Below are 23,892 nucleotides of genomic sequence, written 5' to 3'. Positions count from 1 at the left end.
TAGATAATGCTTATGCTTTGCAAATTAATGAAATATTCACTTTTGGTGTCAAAAGATACGTTAAATGAGAAATTGGAGGAGAGAAAAGAAAGCCTTCAAGGACTTCATTTTCTAGATAGAAATACTTCTTTTCTTTTCAGGTTGATGTGCAATGCCAAACATTATGATAGATTTTATTCACCAAAGAGGGCCAAAATAATATGACCTATTGTGCCACTCCCCCATTAAGTGTTGGTGTTTATATTTCCTCCTCTTGAATCTGGGCAGTCTTGAGATTCATTAGTTACCAACAGGATATACCAGAAGTCAAGGTGTGTGAATCCAGAGCTATCTCAGAAAAGACGGGGTAGCTTCTAACTTATTTACTGAAATAGTCATGTTTAAAGCTCTCAGCCCTAATGTACGCATTTCAAACGCCTTGAGGCTGAGAATATGAAAAGACTAGAAGGAGATGCCTTGGAAATAAATATATGAGGGGAGAGACATTGCTGGCCATTTCCACTGGGTTAGTTCCTGCTCCCATGTGAATCTAACCACATGAGCGATCTCAAAGTCAGGACCACATAATAGAGGACTTCCTGAATTTCTGACTTATATAAGCTATGAGAGATAATAAAATAATTGTTGTTGCTTTAAGTTACTACATTTTGGTTAACTTGTTATGTGGCAAAGATCACTGAAGCAAAACACCAGATAGAAGCTGGAAGGACATTGGAAAGACTGAGTGGAGTACTGACAGTCCTGGAAATGTCTGACAGTTAAGGTTTAAAAGGAAATTAGAACAATGTTACTGGAAGTTGGAAGAAAGGAAATTCTTGTCTTATAGTGGCAGAAAAATTCTTAAAAGCATTACCTGTAGTAACACCGAAAAAATAAGAAATGTTTCTAATAAACTCTATGTCCTAGATCAAAGACTGGCAAACTTTTTATGTAAGGGCTCAAATAGTAAATATTTAAGGTTTTGTGAGCTATACCCTCTGCCACACCTATACCATTGTAGCATAAAGTAAATCATATACAATATAAAAACAAATATGCATGGCCAAATTTGTCCAACAGTAGGTTGGATTTGGCCTGAAGCCATGGTTTGCTGACCTTTGATCTGAATAAGGAGATTTCTACTCAAAATGTGAAAATATAATCTGGTACCTATTATATAATGATAGAGAAGTGAGATAAACTAAAGAATAAAATGCTTTGGAACATGAAGAATATGTATAAGGCACAAATCAGTCTTTTCAGATGGAAAAAGGTTTTCAAAGTAAAAAAGTGGGTTAGATATAAAAACCAGTTCGGAGTTGGACATATATAGTTAAGAACTCAGAAATATATAAGGCAATGACACATAAAACTTTTCAGGCAGAAGTAGTTTCTTATGCCTAATAGATTCTGTCCGTTAAACAATAAGGCTTTTAATATTTCTAAGAGAATCATCTCACAAAAAACTCATGGCATAGAGAATTAGAATAAACTCTAATCAAGGAACTGGCACTTTATGCAAATTTGGAATGTAGAAATGATATGGATCAGTTCTGCTATGCCTCCTTATCTTTCTTTTCTTTGAATGAAAGTATCTATTGAGATTTTGTTATGTCTGTCCCACTATTGTGTGTTTAGAGAGGTGGTGAGCATATTTTGCGTGTGGAATGGGCATATATTATTAGAGCCAGGGTATGAACTGTGACAGCTTACATTTCCCAATAATATCTATCATATGCCCCACATACTCTTCTAAAACCTTGCTACTGAATTGAGAAATGAGATCTATGTCCCTTCTCCTTGAATATGGGTTATCTACGATCAGCTTCCAATCAGTAGAATGCGATAAATATGACTGTGTGTGACTTGTGAGGCTAGGTCAGAAAAGAATGGGCAAATTCTGTCTCATTTCCTGGAATATTTACTCTTGAGAATGTCAGTCCTGATGTCGGCAGCCTGCAGCTGCCATACACACTGTGACGAAGCCCGAACTAACCCACAAGGGGGCACTGCATGAAAAGGGAGTGATGAGTAAGTTACTCAGCTCCTAGCTGCTCCAACCTCTTGTCTTCCAGCTCCAACCACTATCTAACTGTAATTGCATGAGCAATCTCAAGTCTGAACTGCCTCTTCTAGATCACAGAATCCTTGATAAATAATAAAAGGATTGTTCTATGCCCTAATTTTGAGGTGACTTGTTTCACTACAATAGGGAAATGGAACAAGCCCTTTATTTAAAAATTCTTTTCAGGCTCTGTGCTTATACAGCAGCTAGCTGATAGCAAGTGAATCAGTTTGTTTATGTTTGCAAAGGCCTCATTGTTAGACTTTTTTTAGATTAAAAAAACTACAAAAAGTAGAACTCTAACATAATTCTGAAACCTAATAACTAACTGAATCAAAGATTTTTGAATATTTATTTAAACAGTAGGATCTAAAATGTTCTCACTACAAACTATTTATCCTATAATAGTTTAATATCCCTTTATATGACGTTTACAAATGTAATAGGGCTTCTTGAATCACTGATACAAAAGGGCTAAGATGTTGTTAACATGAAGATGATCCCATTTGCCCTGATACAAGAATAGCATAGCCCATTATGTTTTTGAAAACTAACGAATGATGAGAGTTAGGTCATATAATTAAAAAATAATTTCAGTTTTGATTAAGAACATTTTTGGGAATAGATTCCAGGAAAAGAGAGGAAGACTATGGAGAGGATGGTGGAGAATCTATGCCATTTGAATTGGGTTTATCCCCTGTGGTTGAGAGGTAAGAACCAGAACTTCATAAAATTATTTTTATTGGAATACTTTGAATTTGGTTCTGAATGCAAAACAAGGTATAAAATTAGAAAGGTGTGATTTGTTTTGCTACACACTTGATGCTATGATATGGCTTTCTTTTGACCTACAAATTTAGGATTAATGGGGAACAACATGTATGATACTGTCTTGACTACAATGGTATGGGGAAACAGAAGCATTAGCAGTTGTGCTTCCATAAGACACTCCATGTCCAGTGGTTGTTGAGCAGCGTTAATATTTATAAAAATGAAGGATGTATATGACTTGGGGGCTGCTTATCTGATAGTAATAACTCAGACATTTTTTATGATCTCTAAGAAATACTTAAGAGGATCTTAGCCAATGAATCTGGAGGGCCTTTTGGAACAAGTGAAGTTAAAATCAAAGCATTGGGCAATTGATTTGAAAAAGACTACTATGGAACATATAAACTGGAGTGGACTGATACATTGGTGGAAAAATACATTTTAAAATCTCATGTATCTTCTTTGCTTTTATAGGTGAAAAAAATAATTTTTACATTTCAGAGAAGCCAAAGGATCTTCTAAAATTATCTCATTTCTAGGTCTGGAAACAGATTTTAAAATACAAGATTTGGGAAAGCTTGCTTGGCAGAAATTACTAGATATTTAGAGAATTTAGTCTATACAAACAATGAACCAAAATTGCAAAACTGTCATTCATGGCCTAACAGATGGAGGGACATTGGTGAGCCCAGGCATTCAGTTGGGATCCTCAAATATCACATACTAAGACTAAGGGTGAACTGGAAATAAAATCCCACAACTGTTACAGCCCAGCTTTGTATTTAATAAGCATAAGTGAAAGTGAGGTTATATCTCCAAGTATAATCACCTTCCAGAATCAAAAATTAGTTATCTCTAAAGGAAGAAAATATCACCTAGAATTCCATTTTATCTTTTTTGTCATATAAAATATGAAACTCAATATATTTAATAGGATACACAAAGTGATAAGATGTGACAGTAACCTAGAAGAAAAAAAAAATTAGACAATAAAATCAGAGCACAAAGGATCTAGGCAATGCAATTAACAGACATCTCAATATATCCGATAGTGACTACTATCTAGAATATATAAGAAAATATAAGTCAAAAATAAAATGGTAAATGACCAATTAAAATCTTAACAAAAGGCATGAATGTTATTTCACAAAATAAAATATTTAAGTGATCAAAAAGTATATAAAATTTACTTAAATATAACAATAAAATGTAAATTAAAATCATAATAAAATACTACTTCATATGCTCTGGAACAGTCAAATTTTAAAAGGTAGGTAATAACTAATGTTGGCATGAATGAGAAAAAACTGTAATTATCATAATTTGCTGCTGGGTGTGTAAATTGTAAGAGGACATTGGAAAAAATACAGAAAAATAGACATTACATAACAGTGACAAAATTACAGTTCTATAAAATCCCAGGATCATTCTAAAACTTCATTTGGGGTTTACACTAGTTGTGAGTTGTCTGTGCAATATCATATAATAAATTCTGGCCTTAAAAAAGTACATCAATTTACAGTGAATAAACAGGCTTTAGATACTTTCACTTAGTGACAAAACTCAAGAATATCATGTGTCATTTTTCTAAATAAAGTGACTACCTAAAAGTGCACTATATTTTTTACTTATAACATTTTATTTAATGCTAACAACTAGTCTGGGATCGCTGTTAGGTGCAGAAACCAATCTTATAGAAGCTAGGAGATAGTCCCAAAATTATACACAAATAGAACTAGTGTTTAAATCCAGGATAAACTATCTTTAAATGTCTTATTATCAGTTTTCTTGGGAAGTATTTTTGGGGAAAATACATGTAAACAACAGAAGATCATCTATCTCTGGATTAGAAGCACATTTCAAGAAATTGGTTAAACTGGTAGACTTTAAAAAATAAAATTTAAAAAGTAGCTAGCAATAGGTCACTAGCCTCTGTCCCACAAGAATCAGTGTGTGTGTGTGTGTGTGTGCACGCGCGCATGTGTGTTATTGTTATTGCTTGTTTTTAGTGAAAAAATGTTGAGTTTCTATTTTATCATGGTTACAACTGTGCTTTTTTAAATTGCCAGTAATGTAAAGAGAATTACCCTGGCCAACATATAACTCTGAAAATAATTTTTAAAAGGATCCTCACCCAGGAGGCAGAGAGACATTTTTCTAGGGCTGCCTATACTATGAGAATGTTACCCTTTGGATCTCAGATTCCCTCACCACTTTAGTGTTCTCGTGTTTCGTCAACACCTCCCTAATGACATTTTAGAGCCATTATTAAAGCTCAATTTTGAAACGATCAAACATGGTAAATTGGCCTGCTAAATTTCTAGACCTCCAAAATTGGAGAATGAACCAATCATTGCCATGAATTTAAATTATAAATTTTTTCATTAAGTGATATAAAGAAGCTCTGTAAGATATTGCCTCTTATAAAGCATTCAAAGATTAAAAATGTACATCGAACTATCCTGTAAAATTATATTCTCTTTAATGGGATATTTTTGCACATTCTGAGGTTTACATTACTGAAGAGGACTAGTTTATTTGGTCAAATCCCATTATTAGAGATGAGTTACCAAGTATTTTATAATAAATGTCATGATGAGTATTTCAAAGTTTCAAAAGAAGAAATCCCTATCTTCAAGGACCTTAGATGCTCTATGAGGAAATGGGGTTCAACTCTATGAACCATGGGAGTGATGTTGGGTGCAAAAGAGCCAGATGGCATCTATGATATAAGAACTCTGAAATGGACACTAGGAATGTAGAATAGAGAGCTCTTATGATTCTCCAGAGGTGCAAATTTTAACTTAATTCATGAACGTTTTTCAAAAAGGTCACTCCTATTGTAGCAAAAAACTTATTAACATAATTTCATAACCTAATCCAAGCTTCAAGTTGGAATATTTCCTGTTACTATGGGTCCTACATTCCAATCCAGCTGCCCTACATTCCAATCCAGCTGGGTCCTACATTCCAATCCAGCAGCCTCATCCCATCCAGGCATTCCTATGTGCCTTAATGCACACTTTTTCCTCTCCATGGAATGTCCTTCTCTCTATTTCCTTATGTCCTATCAAATACTCGTTAGAGTTTAGTTCAAATATTACTTCCCCATTGAGTCTTTCTATTATCCCAACACTTACTGGAAGCAACCTTCCCTATGCTAAATTATCATACCATCTTTATATTGTAGTTGATATTTGTATTTTACATTTCTATATGGGGTTTTTTGAAAACCATATGATTGCACTTATATGTAGGATACAAAGCTGAAAGCAACAAGCAAACATAATAAACAGAGACTTATGGACACAGACAACAGTTTAGTGGTAAACAGAAGGAAGGGAAAGTGGCAGATAAGGATAAAGGGGGTCAAATATATGGTGACAGAAGGAAATTTAAACTTAGATGGTGAATACACAATGCAACATACATATGATGTATTATTGAATTCTTCACTTGAAACCTATATGATTTTATTTACAATGTCACCTCAATAAATTTAATTTAAAGAAGAAAATCCTTTCATTAGGTTATTACTTTTTTAAGGAATTTACTTCCTAATCATCTCATTATATCTGAAGGCCCAACAGAAGGAGGCTAAGTTATTTTCCAAAGTTTGCCTGCATGTATTTGATCTTTCTGAGTTTTGTGCTCTGTAATTAAAATAAAATATATTTTTCATTATTTCTATCATGTAAAATTACTTTGAGTCCTTCTTCATTACTGATCTTTCTTTTATGAAATCTTTTTTCTATGCTACTTTAAAATTTGGAATTTAGAAGGATGGTCTGATCAGTAGAGAACTAAAGATAATTATAGACCAGCAATGATCAAATAAGAGAGAATAAAGTACTCCTTCTGGAAGCATATAAAAATTACTGCTACTATTTCATTTTTCAAATTGTATAATATTCATTTTAGCACCCTGTATCTGCTTTAAGACCTCTAAGTACAATTGAAAATTCATGACATGAAATTAGTACTTTTATTGATAGAAATATCTTTATACTTATAGTCAGAATTTCAGAATCATTGACTTAGTACATAGTATTCTTCTATCGAACCTCACTCCCACAACAGAACAAAATTAACGTTTGTTCAAATCTATTTTAGTTCAATCAAGTCTCATGAGTTTTGTAATTGATTATATGGCCTGAAAAACAGGACCTTAAGTTAATTATCTTTAAAAATTAAAAGAGAGTCCTTGAGAAGAGTGGTAGCTAAGAATAAGCTTACATATTCTTCTCAGAAAGTTACAGAAATGACCAAAGCCAGAAAATTTTAAATCGAGAGGTTTCCTGTGGAATTAATCATAAACTTGTTAGCTTAAAACAACAGACATTTATTCTCACTGTTGTGGAGGCCAGAAGTCCAAAATCAAGGTGTCAGTAGTCATGCTTTCACCAAGGATGCTAGGGGAGAATCCTTCCTTGCCTCTTCCAGCTTCCGATGACTCAAGGTGTTCCTTGCCTTACGCACCAACCTGTGCTTCAGTCCTCATATGGATTTTCACATGGCATTCTTCCCTGTTTCTCTGTGTGTCCTTTTCTGTCTCATAAGAATAAGCTCACTGCATTTAGACCCATGCCAATCTATGGATTCTTATTTTAATTACATCTATAAAATCTCTATTTCCAAATAAAGTCACATTCTTCATTTCTAGGTGGATATAAATTTGGAAAGAGACACTGTTTAACTCACTACAGACATAGTACCAATTATCTTGTATGGGCTTTAAGAAATGCCTAATAGATATGGTCCATTTGGAGAATACCAGAAGTTGATTCACGTATTTCAGAATATACAGAATGATTGGAAGTAAATGGGGAAACATTCTGAAAATGCTACTATTCTATTTGGGGGAAACAAAAGCTAGAGACATTGGTGTCCCATGTGATTGATATTGTCCACTACAAGCACATTTCTCTGCCTCAAATAAATAACCACTAAAAGCCTCAACTTTCTAAGAAAGAAAAATTACATAGTCATTCAATATCATTTTAAATTTCATTTTACAATATTATTCTAATATAAAAGGAGTCACCTAATTGGGACTGGTAAGCATTGGAAGGGTAGGAATGCTGGTAGGTGAGCTGAAAATTCATCTATTTATCTTATTACAAAACGTGATGAAAAACTTTTCAAGAAATTATACTTGGCCTGACAAATATAAATACATTTATGTGGGAGAGGGATCTTTAAACTGATTGTTCTCTTATTGATCTGATTTATTATGAATCTATTGAGCAGTTCAAATTGAGTAAACCATAGCCCCAATTAGTTCAGTTCTCTCCTTAAATTCAACAGAGTTGCGTGGACCTCAGGTTACTGTAAAAAAAAAAAAAAAAAAAAACAATTAAAGAAAGAAAACAAGAGAGATATGAAAGAAACACATCAGAAGTCAAGTTTTCTGACTGTAAATGCTAAGAATCTCAACCATCTTCTTCATATCCCATTAGACTGCTACTGACAAAAGAAAGAAAAAGAAAAAAAAATCATAGATATTTCTATATCAATCATTATCTTAATTTAAATGTCTGTAGGAGAATTTTGCACACATAAATAGCAAGTGATAAAATACCCATAATTTTTCACACCAACAGAAGTTGGGTAGATGTGCCACCTACAATAATGTGAAAACATGAAGAGAAAACATATAGTTAAGGTATGGCATAAATGCCACTGAAGGCATGCACAGCAGTGAGTCCCAGCATAAATGTAAGAGTTTTAAACAAACTTTCCTTATTTGGTAAGTGGCTTGTGAATGGTAAGTGGCTCATTAAAAAAAAAAAAAAAAAATTGTCCTGAAAAAACTATTTAGAAAATGATATTCCATTTAACGAAATGTGCTAGATGTCTTCTTCTGTCTGAATTTCCCTGAGGTGACAATACCTGATGTTAATCACTCTGTGAAATTCAGGTTGTACCTGCAACACCAGATGGAAAGTCATTCAAGTGTTTACCCTCATTCCACCTCACCCCCTTGATAGTCTCACTTCACAGTCAATTATTTTGAGAAATATTTCTGTTCTGAGTTTTTTTGTTCTCACTAGGATTAATCCGAACATGGCCTTGTCTTTCCTGTTATCTACTGAGCCAAATCATGGGAAATGAAGCGTCCTTCATTGGCATGTTGTAAGATTTTTGATCTCTATATTTAAAGATATTATCTAGGGTTGAAAAACACCATGTTTGGAAACTCAAAGACAAATTTAAATTTTTCTTTCTGCTATCTCTATGTGTATACTCTGTAAGATTTCACAGAAATTATATTCTGGGAGTTAGAAGTAAGAATTACCAGCTTTCTTATATATGCAGAGGGTCATGAATCTTCCATGCCCCTTTATAGTATGTTGCTTTCCATTTCAACAGCAGCTTTATGAGGTAGGTAATAACATTCTAGTTTTTCAAATAAAAAAAACATAGGTGTCTGTGATATGAAGTAACTTGTTCAAGGTCCCAAAGTTTGCAAACAGCAAACTTGGGTTTTAAACCTAGTCTTTCTGCCTCTATAACTTATTTTATTTTTAATTACACAGTATTTTTTTTTTGTCTCAAATGCAACAATAATGAAAACTGAATACCAGTTCTTCTTTCAAACTCTTGCTCATGGCAGATTGTGCTGAGAAAAGCTTTCATAAATGCTAATCTTAACCATCAGAAGAGGTAGATGCTACCTGCCAGGAAGAATGTGAATGGTTTGAGTCAGTTGTCATGGTTTTGGTTTGGTTTTGGTTAGGTCTTTTGCTTTTGTATTTTTTAAAATTTTGTTATTGTTGACTACAAATCTCTAAAATTAGAACACATAACCCCTAATAATCATAATTCTATATGGATGGATTTGATGACAGTATTGTTACTTGATTTTCTTTCAGCCTCTTACTTTTTCCGATGCTGGAAGCAATGGCTTATCTGATTTGTGAATTTCAAGAAAAACTTTTTCCTCTTTTCTCTTCTTGCTGAGATCTGCCTATCTGCAGGTAACATGCATTTTAGTCAGCTCTCTGCTATGTGGTAGAAGAAACTTGTACCAGTTGAGCTGTAGACTGGTTAGTACTAATTCAGCGGGAACATGGCTTAGATACTAATTGCCAAGCTACTATTATTGGTACAAAAGTTTTAACTTTTTACCCCTTATCTGTATAACTCCTGTGTCTACTCTTTTTTTTTTTAATTGGCTGAGGAAATTATTGATTAAATTCTTTCATGATCTAATCCATGCCAACTCATTTCTTATCTTTCTTGCCTTGGTCACTGATCCTGTCATACTTATTTCCTGTTTTTCCTGGAAGAAGCCAATCTTCTTCAGAATTTAACATTTGATACTACTCTGTCTTCTTCCTGTACATGATTATATAACTTCATTTAGGTCCCTCCTCAAATGTTACTGCTACATATACCCATATATATGCCACATCTAAAATTTTTTATATAAAAATAGAAAACCTTCAGTAATTATTGCTATACTTTGTTGTCTTTCATGTTTGACACAATTGGAATTACATTATATGTTTATTTGTTTACCTGTTCATCTGTCTTCCCCACTAAAGTATAAGCTCTATGAGGGTAAACTTAGGCTTCCTTCTTTCTTGCCAGATCCTCTAATTTTTTTTTCTTTTTTTGGCAAGGCAGCTCTTGATTGAACTCACAGATTGCAAGGACTTTGTCAGTTTACAACCACTTATTATTATTATTATTATTATTATTATTTTATGCCTACAGCACCTGGTCTTCCTGGGTAGTCTCCCATCCAATTACTAACCAGGCCTGACCCTGCTTAGCTTCTGAGATTAGACAGGATCGGGCTTATTCAGGGTGGCATGGCTGTAGACTTGTGTGGTTTCATATTGCATATATAGTTGGCACACTATAACAATTAGTTGAATAAGTGAACATATGAAACTTATCCAAAGTTGGCATCTGCCAAATAAAAATGCTCAATATGCTGCAAATTAATGTGTTTGGGGGAAGTGATGGGGACCTTGGAGTAGACAAAGTAGGATTGTGGCATTAAATGCAAACCTCTGTTTATTCACAATACTCTGCAGTGCCTTTCTCTACTTTTTTATTTCCCTAAATAGATGATAACCTCTAAATACTTAGTAGACTGGCACCACTCATACTTGATTCAGGTTGTACTTTGGAATATATGCTAGCAAGGGGTGAGGGATGAAGGAGAGGAGAATAAGACCCAGACTCCAGTGATATTACCATCTTTAGGAAGCCAGAGCATTTTAGCATAAGAAGAAGTATTACAGATCAATAGGTAAGGAGACAGATCATACATGTTCCAGTTACAGCTATTCTTCTAATTGTGTGACTTTATGGTAAGTTACATTGATAAATTTAAGTTTTCTAATCTTCAAAATGGAGGAACTGGGTATATTATTCTATCCATCTTGCATGTATTCTGAGTGTATAACCTGTAATCTCTGAATATCTAAAGCAAGTACAAAATTTTAGAACATATTCTACTTTATCATCCCTTTATTGTAATTTGATATATGACTAATAGTCAATGTTAGACTTTATCAGCCATTAAAGACTTGTTAGAGTGGTTGTTTTTTCCTCTCTTTAAATACTGAATTACTTTAAGATATTATTAGATTAACATGGTAATATGTGAAAACGTAAACAGAAAAGAGATCTTCTATTTGCTAAATAACATACTATAAACTTTATATACATTATCTCCTTTACTATTCACAAGTATCAAATGATACAAGAAATGTTGGTGAGAAAATTTAGAATCAGAGTGGTTAAATATCTTTCCTGCATTCTAAAAAGATTTTTTTTCAGAATTCAAACTGAAGACTAAATAATAAAATCACAAAAATAGCAAATAAATAACATATTATTTATTGAATACTTAATATGTGCCATGTAGTGTATTATAACATTTTATTAGCATACTTTTAGTATTAAAATAACATAAGTAAGCATCAATATTCCTCTCCTTGTTAGAATTGCTTTTGGCTGACAATTATGGAAAATCCATGTATATGCACAAGCCATATATGTGGATGTTAATGAGCTGAAATAAATAAAGGTTTATAATTTGGTGGGCTGGTTCAGTGGCTCCACAATGCCATCATGAATGACAATATTTTCTACCTTTCTACTCCTCAGTGTTTTATCTTCATGTTTGCCCCTTCATTGTCTCCAGGTGGCTGCACTTTTCAGGCTCCCTGTATGTTAAACAAGCAAGAAGAAGAGTGAAGGCCAAAAGACAAGGCTTTGTATTTTCAATATTTCCCAGTATTTATAATTAATTAGAAATTGAGCACATGCCAACCTTTAGAAAATCAATGGCTTTGAGGATTGAAATAAGTCGATTATAGTGCAGAGTTCAGATATATAGTTGAGTGCATTTATAGCTCTAAAAAAATTATAAAAGTGTAAGGTATCTTGGTTTCCATACTTTTCTTATAAATTTTTAATTTTGATTGTATTGTGTGAATGGGGGTAATTTCTTTCTTGTTCAAATAACCCACGATTATTTATCTGTTGAATAATACATGCATCAGTGATCTTTGCTTTTTCTCATGAGGGAAAGGCAAAATGTGAGGCACCCTGTTACTTAATATGATCATATCATTATTTATCTAATTTTTTTCTAATACTGACTATTTGGGGTATGCACATATGTATGTATTTCACAGTCACAAATATGCTGCAATAAATATTTGTGTGAATATATGTTTGCCCATATATCTGGTTCTTGGAGGAAAAATTACTGAGTAAAGGATATAAACATCTGACAGTTTTTCAACTGCCAACTTGATTGTGTTAGAATTGTAGCAATTTACATATCTTTTGACAGGAATATGCTTCTGTTTGTTTATCTTATAATTTTATGTTACAATTTATTTAGTCTGTTAACTTTGTAGATAAAAAATGGTATTTCAATATGATTTTCTAATTACTGATGAGGTGAAATTGTGTATTTATGTGTGAGTTTGTGTGTGTCACTTTTGTTTGTTCCCTGGATAGTTGCCTATCCAGGTCCATTTAGAAACATTCGCCATATCGAACAGGTAAATGACTAAGTAAATGTGATTATGTCGAATAGCTCATCTATTGATTGAAATATTTACTTCACTTCCTTTATGCCTGAGGAATTGTGATAACTTTTGAAAGACAATTTACATTTTGATGTTTATAAATATTTTCAGACCCATGTCTACATGAACAAAAATTCTTCCTGACAATCATTTTCATCCTGATGGTACCTTATTCATTGGTATTCTTTAGAATATGAGATCAAAGTCTACATATTTTCTTGTACTTCTTACAATATATTCTTGACCACATTTTCTTAGTTTGTGGGAGTACTTAGGGAATAATGTATCTTTCTTATAATATTTATATCAGTGATCCTCATAAATTTACATGCTTAAAAATAAAAAACAAAGCAACAATTTAAAAAAATTACCTCATTCTGAATAGTTAAGACTAGTTCTGTTAATTTCTATTCACTAATGAAAATAATCTAAGGTGGTTAAGGGTTACATTCTTGGAAAATTTAGCTATCTTCTATTATGGGATTTTATATTTTGGGGTTTTTTAAGTCAGGATTGTGGCTACTCTAGTCTTATTCTTTTCAGTCCAGCTCCGAGATCCGGGTTCCTTTTCATCATCCTCTGCCAGGGACATTTCTTATCAAACTTGCTAGTGTACTGGTTTTCTAGAACCAGTAGCGTTTTCCAGTCCTGCCAATACCATGTTTCTTATACCTACCTCACCAGATTTTATTCCTGTCCCTTATCCTGAGATCACTCTCTCCCTACTTATTCAACTGCTGACAATCACCTGTGATTCCACCCTTTATATTCCCCTTTCAAAATTAAGCTGGATTAAATCTCCCTAATGTCTAGTCTTCTCTGTCTTGGTATCAAGAGACCCTTTCTCAGGTGGATGTGCTCCTCTAGGGTCCCCTGCACCCTAGAATGAGGTTCCAATATAAATTGTAGCCCTCATCCTGCTACATAACTCTGCCAAGGTTAAGTCCTTATCAGAGATATATTTATTCCAGTTTTAAACAACTTTTGTTATGTGTTATATTTTTTTAAGTCATCTCTTGTTGAAAAATCCAATATTATCAAAAAACTATTCATCCTTTATTAATTGAGAAAAAAAAATTTTGATGCCAGAATTGCATGGCCCTTGAAATGAAATGCATGAGGGCCCTGCAGAGCCAACAACTCACTGAGTATTGGTAATTATGTATCCATAGAACACAGGTTGATGCAAAGTCATTTAGAATGTTTTTTTTCCTGTTTTGTGGTTTCTAAGTTTTACTTATAATGTTAGTAACAAATAACCTGGAAATTCGTGCTTCATTTAGAGGGAACTTAGTTATATACAAGGCTTGAGGGATCTGAACATGATCCACTTGTCTATTGTGGCACAAGTCAATTCATTCTACTTATAGCAACCAAAGAGAGTTTCCAGAAATATACTAGGTTAGAGAGGACTTTTCACAATTTATTTTACATTTTACATAAATAGTATACATTTGTTTCATTTTTCAGATTTTAAAAGAAATTTTTACAACAAACACATTCTATTAACAACTCTGCTGCCCATAGGTAACCACTAAATTTGATGTAAATTGAGGAGAATTTAAAGCTGCTTAATACATTTCAACATGAGGACTAACATACATCAATAATACCAGAAATGTGTTAAAATATATGAGGACTGATATGGGAGAAAAAGAAAAGAAAGTTAAAGAAACTCTTCCTTGTAGAGCAAATCTTGATGTGATTTTTCTCTTGTAAATAATGAAGCTAGGCTTCCAAAATAAATTTTAAAAATATGTATATTGTAAAATCTACCATGCTCAGAACTGTTTGTTTTTTCAAGTAAATCAATCTCTTTTTAATTTTACATCATTTGTTTGTTTGTTTGTTTGTTTTTGCTATTCGAGGTAAAAAATTCACATAGTCATTTTTCACAGACCCCTAAAAATCTCTCTAATTAAATTAAGTATACATTTATTTTCATTACTTAAAACGTAATGATTTTACAGATCGATAATTGTAAATATTAGACATCAACTGTGAATTAAAACAATTAGAATTTTATTTTATTGTTTAAAAACATTTCCTTTTAGGTTATGTAGCAACAGCCATTTTTTAAGTAGGATGTTCTGAATAATTGCAGAGAATTATACATATATCCCCTTTTATTTGCAGAGAATTAGCAGCATAACTATGCTAAAGGAAATTTTATAATTTTTCTTTTAGGAAAAAAATAAACATAAAAAGAAGAAATGAGAAAACAAAAAAAGAGAAATATGTAGAATAAGGTAAAAAATATATGCTGACTGAATTAATAATGACTCATGTAATCAAAAGTAGAAATAGAATCAAAATACATGATAATTAATTTGGAAATGGCACAATAATTTACTTGGACCAATCCATTCACTAAGAACAACTAGCCTTGCTGAAAAAATTGAGACAAAAATTATGTTTGAATGTTTGAGAGCATAGGGGAACAACAAAGACTTAATGGGTTATAATTCCCAGAAAGAAAGGAAACTAAGCAAAATGAGCCAAATTTTTAAAAATACTTTTTCTAGTAAAGCATCTTTCAGTTTAGGCAGAGGAAAATGGTTCCTAAGCCAAGAAGCTAAGCAGAAATCTGGGGTTGAATATCTTATAATTCAAACAATATTTTCATCAAAGTATGATACTGGTAGAATAAAGGTTAGAGTTGAGCTCCTATCATATTAGAGAGACTGTGGTAAACACCCAGGATTTTCTACTAGAATCCAAAAGATTACATCCAAGAAGTAAAAGCTAAACTGGAGATAAATCAGCTGTCACTGAGAATAAATATGAAGCACCTAATTTCTAAGAGGATTAAGATAATCTGATCTTAACCTAGCTGCCTGCCAGAAGAAAATTAAATCCTATCCATAAGATATCTACAGAGATACCAATCAGCTATGTAATTGTTATATACAATTCAGTCAAAAAACTCAACAGGACCTTTGCCAGGTAAGATGCAGTAATTTGTAGCAGAGTGATGCTCTTGTTGCAACAACTAGTAAAACCAGATAAATTACAAAATCGTATTTTTAAGGGCATCACAGGACTTTGGAAATAAGGCTTAGCTGAGCTAAAATTCACAGAAGAAAAAACTGTTTTGAGATGAATTGAGGATGGCCAGCTGTTTTGCTTTCCTTTTGATATCTGCTGCTTCTGCATGTGACCTGAGGATCGAGCTTTGTCCAGAATGATACCTTCCACAAACAGAAAGATAATCTAGCAATGCATTTTGCAGAGTGACATGTGACTCTTTTAGTGCCTTCAAATTCAAAGTTAATTCTGACTTTGGAGTTGCATACAAAGCAGAAAAAGTAAGCCAAAGACTTAAAAATAAGTAAGTTCACTATCTTGAAGCCTCTACATGCTTAGGAGAAAATATAGATACACATGGGGAGAAGTCCTTCCTCAGTCACAACTACAGTCTCCCTTAGAGATATTTATAAAATTTGAAATTATGAGGGTTGGGGAAGCTGGAAAGCTAACTTGGGAACCCAAGAATGACTGAAACATATTACTACAGAACTAAGAGATAAGACACTCTAGGCCTGAAAGAACCATGCAGAGAAAATAAGGACATATTTGATGTAAACTGAATCTCTCAAAAAATTAATAGATATCAAAAGAGATAATAAAATATGATAATAACAAGAGAAAAATAAAAGCAGATCTACACATGAACTAGATATTGAAATTCAGAGGTAAATACTTAAAATGTAAAGAGAAAATCGAAAAATATAATAGTATAGAAGACATGTAAAACATAGTCAAATATGTTAACGTACATGCATTCAAGTTTTATAGGAAGAATAGTGAAGAAAAAGCAATATTTGAGAATATAAAAACTGAACAGTTTTGTAAAACTGATGAAATACATAAATAGATTAAAAAAGCTGAGCCAACTCAAAGCAGTATAAACACGCACATACACACACACCCCACTTCTACACATAATAGTGAAACTTATGAAAACCAACAGTCCAAATCTTCAAAATATACAGGGGAGAAAAAAAATTGCCGAAGTAAGAAATATATGCCGATGCTGACTTCTCAGTAAAAACAGTGGAAGCTGGGAGGCAATGTTATAACATATTTAGTGCGGTAAACACAAATAACAGCCAACCTAGTAATCTATACTCAGAAAAAAATTTTCAAAAATAAAGATCAGATATAGATGTTTTCAAACAAAGAAAAACAAAGTTTGAAACAAGCAGACCTATAAATTAAAAAAGAAATGTATTCAAATAACAGTTAAGAGATACCAATGGAAGCATGGATATGTAGGAAAAAAATGAAGAAAACTAAAAAGGGTAAGTAAATGGGCAAATATAAATAAATATTGATTGGACACGAACAATATTTATAGTTTTGATTAGTTTAACCTAATGTAAAACTAAAACTTATGGCAACAAAAGATGCACAAGGTGGATATAACTTAATAATTTTATGTCTCTAGTAATATTGGGAAAGATGTAAATATTATTTTTTAGACTGTAATAAGATAATAGTTGCTGTTATAACCCTCTGAGTAATCAGTTAAACATAATGTATAAGTGATAATTTAATGAAAAATCTAAAATATATATCTTATAGTTATAAGATATATATTAATATATAATATATTATATAAATATATAAAATTAAATATATATTGGGTTAATTCAAAAGAAAAGAGATAAAAGGGTAACATAGGCCAAATTATACAAATGATAATTAATAGCAAAGGGTAAAAAAAACACAACTACATAAAATGTAAATATATGCTTCAAGTAAATTACACAAATTGGGCAATATATAAAAATATGAATTCTTCATACATGTTGCTTACAAGGGATACACTTTAAATACAAGGATGAGAACTTACTTTTGATGGTCTTCTATATGAAATTTAAAAAAAACAATTTGGCAAAACTATATTAATATCATGCAGATTTTAACACAAAAAGAATCAATAGGGATGAAAAGAGAAATTTTGTAATTATTAAGAGATTGAATCTAAGAGGAAGATATTATAATTCTAAATCTGCATCCCCTAAATAACATAGCTTCCACATATATAAGGCAAGAATTAACTGAAGAAAAAGCAGACTAGACCGATTCATAATCCTAGTGACAGATATTAGCAAACATAACTAATAAACTAAGAGAAAGGGCAAACAAAAATTCTATGAGGATGTAAAGCTTGAACAATATAGGTAACAAATTTTATCTCTAATTGTTATGTACCATATTATTTTCAAGTTTATTTGAATATATACCAAATTGACAAAATACTTTCCTTAAAGAAAAGTTTGATAAATTTAAGCTGTTAGAAATATTCATTGTATGCTCCCTAGCTACAATGGATCTAAGCTAAATAAAAACATTAAAAATAATAAATAGAAAAAGACCAACTAAGTGTAAATTAAGCAATGCATTTCTAAATAATATGTGTGTCAAAGAAAATTGCAAATATCTTACATGAATGGTAATGAAGACACTGCAGATAAAACGTGTGGAAGGAAGCTAATGTATAGCTTTAGAACTATATGATATAGAAGAAGAAAAGTAAAAATAAATAATTAAAACTTTCATTTTAGAAGCCAGAAAAAAATCAGCAAATAAAAGTAAAATAAACTAGATGGAACAACATAATATAAAAATCAATAAAATGTTAAAGAAACTTACAACAGAAAATAACCAACAAGCAAATAATGGGTTCTTTGAAAAAATATTTAAAAAATTAATAAAACCCCAAAAGAGTTATTAACAATAATAAAAATATCAATATCAAAAAAGGAAAATTATAGAATTATTTAAAGTTAATAGATAGATATTATGAATATTTTAATTTCATTAATTTGACAATTTAGATAAAGTATACAGATTTCGTGATAAATACAACTTTAACAAATGTGACAGCAGAAAAAATAGGAAATCCAAATACTCTGATGTCAATTAAAGAAATTAAATCATTATTTAAAATTTTCCCATAAGTCTATGGCCATGCCACACTTAGCATGCCCTATCTTATCTAATCTTGGAAGCTATGCAGAGTCAGGCCCCGTTAGTACTTGGATGGGAGACCACTTAGAAAGACCAGGTGCTGTAGGTGTAAAAGAAAGAAATAAATTAAAATTAAAATTAAATTTGAAAAATAAAATTTTTCCACAGAAATAGACCAGATTATTCTACCAATGATTTCTTCCAAGTATTTTAAGACGAAATAATATAACTCCTTCACAAACTGTTACAGAAAATACAAAAGAGGAAAAAAATTCTATTTTTTATATGGCCAACACAAAATTGCTTCTAAGACTTGGAAAATATAGAACAAGTAAAATATACTTAGAACAACTTTTTCTCTTGAATGTAGATGCAAAATTCCTTAATAAAATTAAATATAATGATAAAAAAGAATGTTAACAAATAAGATTTTTTTCAGGCATTCAAAGACTGTTTATCATTAGAAAAATAAACAATTGAATTTGCCACAATAAAAGAAAGTCATATGATTGTTTCAATAAATATAAACAAAGCATGTAAAAAAATTAAAAATTCTTACAATGAACATTTGACAAAATTGAAATTAAAGGAAACGTCTTTCTTTTACATACACACACACATACAAACACACACAAAACTAAAAGAAAACTCAAAGGATTCAATGGAGAAATAATGAATATATTCTTTAAGATTAGAAATGATGGAGCATACAGACGTCATATTATGTAAAGTCGGACACCTGAAATGTAATAGTTATTAACCAATATTACTCCAATAAATTTAATAAATTAAAAAAAAAAGATTGGAAGCAAAACATGAATACTTTCTAGCATCAGTCTTGTACAGCTAGTGTCATAAAGCAGAGAGAAAAAATTAAAAAATCAGAATTGTAATAGAAATAATAAAAATAATTTCAGAAAAAGTTATAAAAAATGAAGATTTTTTCAGAAAAGAAATATTAAAAATAATTAGTGAATTTAGCAAGATTCTTTGATGCAAATCTTTTTGTAATATCAATTTTACTTTTATATGAGCAAAAACAATAAGATCGATAAAACTTTAAGACATCAATATAGTAGTATAAACTTCAACAAATACCTGAAAATAAATCTAACAAAAATAAATAAATAATACATACTAAAATGTAAAAAATTAGAAAAATTAAAGAAGGAATTAATGACCAGATACACCATTATGAATTGGAAAAGACTAAATTTTATAATGATGGCAGTATTCCATAAACTTGACTATAGATTATAAGCAATCTTAAAATTCTAATATTCATTTGTTAGCTCTTGAGGAACTTAACAAGCTGACTTTAGATATTTACATGTAAGTGCAAAGGACAATGCTTAGAAATTTCAAAGATTGTAAACTTAAGTGCAACTGAAAGCAGCTTGCAGCAGTTGGTGAGAATGTCATTTTCTGGGTAAGCTTTGAATGATTAAAATTCTATTGTCTTAGATTCTGATGCCAGCAGAGCAATCTAGGAAGGAGCCGTGTGATTCACTGAGTAAGTCAGCATAGATTGATTCAGTTACAGTGTTAGACTCATTCTTTTTGGTACAGTCAGTATAGTCTTATGATCACAGATACCCTTAAGTTTCTAAACTAAAAGAAGGAAGCTCTTGAACTGAAGCAGTTTACCTCTGTTAGGAGACCCAGCCCTCTCATCCTTCCAGTGGAATTTGTCATTCCCTTTCAGTTTTTCTAATCTCTGTTGCTACAGTAACTACTCAGAGTCCCTACTGTTTAGTTCTCCACGGAAAGGCAAAAATTCTACACATTCTGACACAAATTGGCAAGATGTGTAGCTGATGAAGGTACTGTCTCACAATAGGAGGCCTGATATACTAGTAGCAAAAGTGTGGTAATGTAATTAAAAAACACCAGTAAGCTACTGAACATTCCATGTGTAAGGAAACGCCTTTGGGAGATGTGCCACCGTACTTCTAGTGCTTGGAACGCACTGCAGCTCAGGACCAGCGTTCAATTCAATGAGCATTTTGTGTATGCAGACAGCCATAACACTTCGGGCAAATCATATACAAATGCATTGACATGATCTCTCACCTCAAGGAAATTCTACTCTAATGGTGCAGGTAAGATATATTCAATCATAGTTAAACCAAGTCTTAGTGAGTGTGAGGGCACAGAGATGCAACAATCAATTCTCAGTGAAGAATTCCAGAGAGGCTTCAAATATGAGATAAAACTTTAGGTGGCCCCTCCTTCACCTTTCACAGTAAAGTTATGGGGAGGATCCTGGAGACAGGAAACTGCAGGAGAACCTCTGTAGCACTGGAGTTCTGAGTTTCCATTAGACATTTCATAACAAAACAGTCTTAATACTTCCCACATGCAACATGCTGAACTATTTGAAATGGATTTTCTATAAATCATAAATGGAATTAATACATAAAATCCTTAGAACTCTGAAAAATATAGTTTTCATGTGGAACCATTTTTTTTCTCGATTCCTTCCTAGAAATTCTCTTATGCTCAAGGTCGATGACGACTGAAATTTAGGAGCCCCAAGAAATATATTGTTTCTCAAAATTATCAATACATAGACTAAACTTCAAATCTCTAAAAGCCTAAGTTACGGTTTTGCTTTTTCTTTCAATAAAAAATTGGATTGACAGAGTAAAGTTATGCCTCAGGGATAAAAAATGTTTAGCATCATAAATGCCTACAAAATAGGCTTAAAATGTTTTTTCTTATCCTGGATAGCCCAATAACTTGGAATATTTATGTTGTTCTAGCGTTTTAGGGATATAAGACTTTGAAGCCAAGCCTTTTCCCCTAAGTTTAGGATTTTCCATGCAACAACACAATCTGGATTTGTTCCTTACTACCTTGTACTTATTTTCTATGCTATATAACAAATTACTCCAAATTTAGCAGCCTAAAACACCATACATTCATTATCTCACAGTTTCCGCGTATGGATTAGCTGAATTCTCTTTTCACGGTCTAATAAAGCTGCAATCAAAGTGTTCACCAGGCTGTGTTTATTGTTGAGCTTAGAGTGTTCTTCCAAGCCCGTAAATTCAGGGTCTTGTAGTTGTAGCACTGAGGTCTCCATTTTCTTACTGGCTGTTCCCTAGGGGCCACTTTCAGCTTCTACAAACTCCCACAGTTCTTTGTGTGTGGCCTTCTCACGGTTCCTCTCAGAACATGGTAGCTTCCTTCTTCAAAGTCAGCAAGAGGATCTCAGTTTTCTGTGGTTCTCTTCAGGAATTACTCAGATACTGTTTTAAAGACTTTCACTTGATTAAGTCAAGACCACCCAAAATAATCTTCTATTGATAAATTCAAAAATCACAGATTTGAGACATTAAATACATTTTTAAAATCTCTTCGCTTTTGTCATATAACACAAGCTAATCAGGGGAGGACCATGCCATTGTATTTATGGGTGCAACTCATACTCAGAGGTAGGGGAGTATAGAGAACATATATATTAAGGGGGCAAGAATCTTGGAGGCCATCTTGGAGTCATCTACCACATAACCCAGAGCGCTGGTCCCTCAGTTTCAGTCTGTTAGCCAGTGACTAGCTGAATATATATGAACTACCTTAATAAACTTGGTAAAGTATATGTTCTTCATCTCATTCATTTATTCATTCTACAGATTTTTAGGTCATATATTTTTCCAGGTGAATGAATAGAAAAGTTGACAAGACAAAGATTCTTTCTTTTACTGGAGGAAACAGATAATAAGCCAGCTAACAGATAATTTTATATGTTGCTAAGTCTGTGGTATAAACTATCATCTGGAGAACTACTATTGTAGAACTATTTTAGAAGAACTGAGATAGAGTTATTGAATCAAATTTTAAAAATAAAGCAAATAAACCACTTGAAAAAGTTTATGATTCTGACTTGATTAAGAAAATATTACATCAGGGTACCATTCAATATAATGATTAAAAAAATTAAGGAAATGATACTGTAGAAATGCAGAAGAGTCACTGAAACTTTGTGACATGTACTTGGGGAAGTAGAAATCACTGAATTTCTTTCTATATTTATTAAATAACTTAAAAGTTGATTTTGCAAAAAACTACCAAGGCTATTGTTACTATTATCGCTAATGTGTCCACTTTCCAAAGTCCCATCAAGTAGTCTAAGGGATAAAAGCAACTTTAAAGATATGATTGTGTATCGAATCAATATTATCAAATATATAAACCACATAAATCACTATTTTGTTTTCTATGATTTTAAAATGAATAATGAATGTAAAGTGTTTGTATGGTGGCTAGCAGATAGTAAGTACTAGGTAGGTAAAACCAGATATATTTACCATCTAAAATTTATATAATCTTGGGAAAATGATTTGATATTCCTAATCCTTGTTTTTCTTACCTGAAATATGGGATAATAAGAAGATGTTATGGTTCCTTTAAAAATAATAATTCGCCAATGTTGGTATTCAAAAAGAGGGAGAGATTTGTGTTATAAAGGGTATATAATTTGAAAAGGCAACACAATGTGCATGTACAAAAGCATACACTTAATGATGGATGTGTTAATTAACTAATGGGAGGAATCTTTTCACAATGTGTGTGTGTGTGTCAAATCACCATGATGTATACTTTAAACAGCTTGCAATTTTATTTGTCAATTATACCAGAATAAGGCTGAAAACATATACAGTTCCAGACCATTGCCTTTCAACCAGTGGTAAAATGTGTGTGTGTGTGTGTGTGTGTGTGTGTGTGTGTGTGTGTACTACAATCAGCATCTGATTTTAGTAAATGTTACTACTGGATATATCAATTTTAACTGCAACTGGCAGTATGTAAGTATTCTCATGGCTGAGCATTCTAGACAATACATGCTATTATCAGTTTTTTTGTTGTTGTTATTGTTGGATCAATTAATTTTATTCATTTTCTGTAGTTGTAGTGATATTTCATTGGAATTTCAAGTAATATTTCCCTGGTGACTAACTATACTGAATATGTTTTCATATTTTGATGTTTTCATCTATTAAAATAACTATTTTACTTTCATTTTTCACA

At 32.0% G+C, this 23,892-nt stretch overlaps 1 pseudogene; it reads right to left on the bottom strand.

Moving 5' to 3' along the window:
• Window positions 1–10,528: 10,528 nt before the first annotated feature.
• Window positions 10,529–10,647, bottom strand: LOC118603693 (annotated as a pseudogene).
• Window positions 10,648–23,892: the final 13,245 nt, after the last annotated feature.

The sequence above is a fragment of the Rousettus aegyptiacus genome, unplaced genomic scaffold (assembly GCF_014176215.1).
Source record: "Rousettus aegyptiacus isolate mRouAeg1 unplaced genomic scaffold, mRouAeg1.p scaffold_m13_p_5, whole genome shotgun sequence".
In the NCBI taxonomy this organism is placed as follows: domain Eukaryota; kingdom Metazoa; phylum Chordata; class Mammalia; order Chiroptera; family Pteropodidae; genus Rousettus; species Rousettus aegyptiacus.
The sequence above is the reverse complement of the archived record's forward strand: the minus strand, read 5'-3'. Positions and strand labels throughout refer to the sequence as shown.